Here is a 6,355-nt window from a genome sequence, read left to right on the forward strand (position 1 = left end):
CCCCCATGGAGTTGTAAATGCAGTCAGGTACCTTGATCCTTCGGCAATAAAGCCTTGATGGTACGCCTTTCCCTGATCCAAGATTGAAAACCAGGAATATCCTCCCAGGGAGTCAGTGAGGTCCTGGATTCTAGGAAGAGGGTGACGGTCCGGTACAGTTTTGTTGTTAAGGAGTGGGTAGTCTACACACAGATGTAAGGAACCATCTTTCTTCCTCACACAGATGACAGGAGCGGCATAAGGTGACTTTGACTTCACGATCCATCCTTTAACCAACAGCTCCTGGATGTACTCCTTTACTTCCCGGTAGAGTGGTTTTGGGATGGATGCGTAGGCCCTCTGAAATGGAATGTCCCTTGGTCCTGATCTCCATCTGTAGGGAGGGGATACATCCTATGTCGTCGCTGCTACGGAGAATGCTTCACATTCCTCCTGGAGCACCTTCTTCACCACCTGTCGTTGTTCAGGGCTCAGGTGACTGATATCAACAGGAGGAAGCCAGGACTCAGGTGGAAAGGTGCTGGAAGAAGTGACACCACTAACCTCGACTGTTGCCATCTTCCTTTGTGTGGAATCAGCCTGATGTGGCTTTGGTGCATTGGTCTCGATAACCTTGGTGACCTTGAGGACGGGTGGGGCTGGATGTGGACTGGCATAGCCAGAGGGGGAGACACCTGAGTGTTTGCTGTCCGCTGATCAATCAAAGAAGCCACCATGTGTGTTAGGGTCTCCACCTGGGCACTGAGCTGTTGCATTGTCGGGAGATTTTTATTGCTGTTGCTGTCTTCAGTGACTGGTCATTGTTATGATAGTCTCCTGTCTCAACTTTGGCACTGTGTGCTTGTGTTGTCTTTTGTCGAAGGGGTTGGCCAAGTCTGCGTGATGCTCATTCTCATCCTTTATTATTTTCATGACCTGGCGAAGAATTCCTCATCTGTGACTTGGCTGTTCAAGGTTAAAGGCCTCAGTCTCTGCCGGAGGTCAGCATGTTTTGTCCCCAAACCCTGATAGATAGTATGGAGGAAAACGTCCTGGTGGAATTGGGATCATATGAAATGTCTGTACTGGTTGCCGGGACTGGAAAAGTATTTCTGCTTGAGCCCAATCATGCGATACAGAAACTGCTGGGGTGATTCTTGGTCTGATTGCCTGGCGCACATCAATTCCTGTAACATCTTAGTTGTTGCTTTTTCACTGAGGTGGGACCTGAGAAAGCCTTTGAGTTCAGCTACTGTAATTGAATCTTTGTTTACCAGCGTATCCTTAAAAGCGCCTGGTTTGATGATCCTCAACACACCTCTGACCACCTCTGCCTCTGTGAAGCCCTCTTTTATTCCCTCGTCAATTTGTTTACTGATACTGTTGTAATTAAATCAGAGTTCTGATCTCCAACCTGACACCATGTACGTACTTCGAAGTCTCTGCGTTGCAGGTAGGAGAGGTCCTTCAGAACTACTGGTCTCTCTGAGTAACCTGGGGCATATGTCTGGCCTTGACTCACCGTGGTGGGGGAGAGTTGCAGTCGGCGGGGCTGTTGTAGATTCACATCGTCTGAGTTTCTCGCCCAGCTCCATACATTTGTCTTGAGAATTTTTTGCTTGCTGTTTAAAAAGTATTCTTTCAACTTTTTGACACAAAATTGATTCCATGATGTGTGGCTGTTGACAAGTTGTCGACTCGCTAGTTTTTGATCATAAGTAATGTAAGCAGAACAATACTCGAGTACAGCTGTCCCTATTTACCACAGTGGGATTACACATGGGCAAAAATAACTACAAATACTGATTTATATGAGATGTTGGTTTAAAATATTTTTACAGTTCTTGAAATGTGCTGTCCAATCAGCAAACCTAACTACTGTTATCACACTCTCCTGTGATGTCTTTACTTTGATCTGTCAGACTGCAGGTCGCTGTAAGCCGCGGAACGGCTGCGCCGCAGTCACCGGAGCTGATCGCTGCCAGTCTAATCAATGAGACCGCTCACACAGGGCGTGCCACGGAACGTCTCAGCCAGTGTCCCAGCAGAGACTCTCCGTGTGCAGCGCTGTCTTCAGTGACTGCAGCAAAGTCAGCTGTTTGTTGTTGTTTCCTTTTACACAGTTTATCACGGGTCTCACGTACATCCAGGGATCTCACGTTATCTCGTGTGAATACGGCTGGCTCACTACGTTGCTGTTACGCTGCCATCGTGCCCGATGGGGACTGACTCTGGGCAGATGGAGCTAAACCATGGCGCGTCAGAGTAAGAAGTGGACATATAACATGAACATCTGCACTGCAGCACAATCCGCAAGCTGAGAAAAGAAAGGGTTTACTTTAACACAAAAAATACACACAAATCTGTCACAAGGCTGCTATGTTACAATAGATTGCACAGATGTCATGCTGCTGCCTCTTCTGCACAGGCTCTTCCTCTGCTATGCTGTAAAAGAAAATGGTAAAAGCACTGGCAGCAAGTTTGCAAACGGATACTGTAAAATTACAGTAAATACTGGACCACAGAACTACATACAATAAAATGTAAAATAAATGAATGAAAAATGAATAAATGTAAAAATCAGAGTAGATTTAACAAATTAACAGTATGATAACAGAACAGCTGATAAATGCCCTTATAGTGTAAAATAACATACTGTAAAATAACATGCATGTCAAAAAACATTAAAATAACTTTCATATTAATCTCTATAATTTCACGATATACATTATTTATTTTAGGAAACAGCCCAGTCCATCTACAGTAATTTCATATTAAAATGCTATTTTTTCCATGTACAATAACAAAGTTGTAACATATAAAAACAAACTAGAATCATGAAACTAAAGATTTTAGAGAATTTATGTATTAAAATACAACCATTAGACAGTGGAAAAATAAGCTAAATACATTACAAATACAAAATAGCTGTATTTAAGGCCAGTCCCTGGAAATTAAGGGTATTTTTAAGGATGCACGATATTTATCGGACCGATAAAATATCAGCCGATATGGGGAGAAATTCAATTTTTTTATCGACGGCATTATTGGCAGGACCCAAGCCTGGCCCCGTCTCTGCCAGACTAATAATGAACATGTCTTCACCAGTGTGTTTGTTTTTCATAGTGGCAGAAGATGCTGTTTGCAAAAGTTGTTCAGCGAGGATTCCGAGAGGAGGAAAGAAGACTTCAAGTTTTAATACGACGCAATGTTTGATACAAGCGGTATTAAAAGAACATGAAGCAGCTGGGGTAGCAGCTAGTGGTGCTGCTAAGGCTAAAACAACACAGTGTTTGATGATTGACACCTGTCGACCAGTCAGAGTCAGGAGAATTGATTAGTACCACCCACATTTACCTTTGACCCAAAGGTAGTATATCGCACCAAGAGGTCACACTTCACTTTCAAAGCCCCTTTGTCCTTATATAAACAACCAGGACCTTCATGACTGATTTCATGATTGAGCAGAGACATAGCAGTAGACATTAGCTGCATTTTTCTGCGCTGGAATAGAACTTTTGACCACACATTTTTTTTTGCTACTGTTTGGGGGGTAGTTTGCCGAGTTTTCATCGCACAGTGATGACACACATATATTTGTAATCAGCAGATTCTCTGCTTTCATGCAACGTTTCTGTGGTTTGGTTGAAGTGGTGAAATTAGCAGAACCACTAAAGTGGTTTCTCCCTGTCATTTTGGTGTGCTACATGTTAGGATTGGTGCTTCCTAGTAGACACTGATCGTCTGTATTGTGCATGCATCTCACGTGTCCCCGTACAGGGGACTTTCGGTTTGAAATATGAAGTTAGCGGTTATCGGTATTGGCCATGAGAAGCAGGAAATTATCGGTTATTGGTATCGGTTGAAATGTATCATATTGTGCATCACTAGGTATTTTAGTATTTTTTTCATGGAATGGCCTCGTCCCGCTAAAGTAATTTCCTGTTTAAATATTGTTCTTTCATGTACAATGACTGAGAATCCTGTTTAAATATTGTTCTTTCATGTACAATGACTGAGAAATAACACAAAAATGCTATAAATGCATTACACCAACGATAAATGCCTGCCCATTTACAGTATAAATCTGTCAGGCCAATCCCTGTAAATTAAGGGTATTTAGACGTCATTTCATGAAACTGTCTTGTCCTTCTACACTGATTCGCTGCATAATTGTGGTTTCCCCAAGTAAAACAACAATGACACAATGTATAAACAAAATATGTACCTTTAATCAAATAGGAATTTCTGCACATTTACATTATTAGTTATTTTAGTGAATTGGACAATGGAAAAACACTGTACATCAGGGGTGTCAAACTCATTTTCACAGAGGGCCACATTAGCATAATAGTTGCCCTTGAAGGGCCAGATGTAACTGTAAAACAATATAAATATATATAGCTAAATGCCTGGCCATGCGAAACCTAGACTAGCCCCTGTCAAATAGAACGGAATAATGGAGAAAAGGTTAGGTGAGAGAAAAATAGATTCAGAATGCAGGGTCTTTAACCTACAGTGGTCAAATGATTATTTTTTTATTCAATGCAAAGAAAAGGCTGTTTTGCCTCATCTGTCATAAAGCGGTAGCTGTATTCAAAGAATACAATCTGCGCCAACACTATGAATCCCGTCACAAAGACAAGTATGATAACTTGCAAGGCCAAATGCGAGCAGACAAACTCTCAAAGCTAAACAGCGGACTGTTAGCGCAGCAGAATACATTTGTACGCCAAGCTCAGCTGAACCAGTCATCAGTTCAGGCCAGCTTTCGGGTTGTCAACTGATAGCAATCAGCGGTAAACCTTTCACTGATGGAGAGTTTGTCAAGAAATGTTTGAATGCTGTTGCGGAAGAGGTGTGTCCCGAGAAGAAAGATGTCTTTAATGCCGTGAGTCTGTCGGCGAGTACAATCACCAGACGCATTGAAGAAATCGGGGATAATGTATATGCCCAGCTTCAGCAGAAGACGAAAGAATTTAAATTTTTTCATTAGCAATGGATGAGAGCACGGACGTGCAAGATACAACGCATCTGCTCATTTTTATTCGTGGAGTTAGCACAAACTTTGAGATGTGCGAAGAGCTGGCTGCCCTCAAAAGTCTCAAAGGGACTACAACGGGGGAAGATATTTTCGGCAAAGTATGCCAAACCATTAAAGAGTTAGACCTAGACTTGTCAAAGGTTGTCAGCATCACGCCCGACGGGGCTCCTAGTATAGTGGGCACGTCTCAGGGTCTGATAGGACGCATGAACCGGGAGATGGAAGAACGGGGTCTCACCGCCCCTCTACAAGTCCATTGCCTAATTCACCAGCAAGCACTGTGCTGCAAAGTGTTGAAGTGGGATTCTGTCATGAAGGTTGTGGTGTCATTCATAAACTTTATCAGATCAAAGGGCCTCAAACACAGGCAGTTCCAACAATTCCTGTCTGAACTGGAGTCTGCACATGGCGATGTGCTGTACTACACAGAGGTCCGATGGTTGAGCTGGGGCAGAGTTTTGAGGCATTTTTACGAGCTGCTACCCAAAATGAACACATTTCTTCATTCAAAAGACAAAACGGTCCCAGAGCTGATCGACCCAGAATGGAAATCGCACCTCGCATTTTTAACAGACGTGACAGAAATGCTGAACAACCTTAACTTGCAGCTACAAGGCAAGTGAAACTCATTTGCAAGATGTATTCTCACATAAATGCATTTGAGGTGAAACTTTTGGAACAATTGAAAAAGCACAACTTCATCCATCTCCCTGCTACTCAAAATTTTTCTGCAGAGAACCCAGCGGTCCAGTTCCCAGCTGAAAAGTGTGTGAAAGCACTGAAAATGCTAAAGGCGGAATTCGGTGTGCGATTCCAGCAACTACAAAAGAAATCCGTCTTTTCCAGAACCCCTTTCTTACCGACATCGATGAAGCCCAGCCTTTTTATCAATTTGAGTTGCAGCCGAGTTACAGAACTGTGATGTTCTCAGTCTCATTGACTTCTATGCCGCTCTCCCAAACCCTAACGTGAAAAAACACGCAATGAAGATGTTTACACTTTTTGGCAGCACGTAAATCTGCGAGCAAACCTTTTCACACATGAAACACCTGAAAACTCTGATGAGATCAAGATTGACAGATGAACATCTACATTAGTGGTTGAGACTGGCTGTGACTAAAATGGAACCTGACATTCAACTTCTCACCAACCAGATGCAGGCCCACAGTTCACACTGATAAACAGCCATTCTGAGTATAAACAAATTAAATCATAAGTAAATCCACTAGGGCTGCCACGATTAGTCGCGATTATGTCGACAAAATCGTCGACAACTAATTTAGTAGCTATCTAACTTTGCTTTTCTCTCGAAACTGTGTCTGCAGCTTCCAC

The sequence above is a fragment of the Larimichthys crocea genome, chromosome V (genome assembly GCF_000972845.2).
Source record: "Larimichthys crocea isolate SSNF chromosome V, L_crocea_2.0, whole genome shotgun sequence".
Lineage (NCBI taxonomy): Eukaryota > Metazoa > Chordata > Actinopteri > Sciaenidae > Larimichthys > Larimichthys crocea.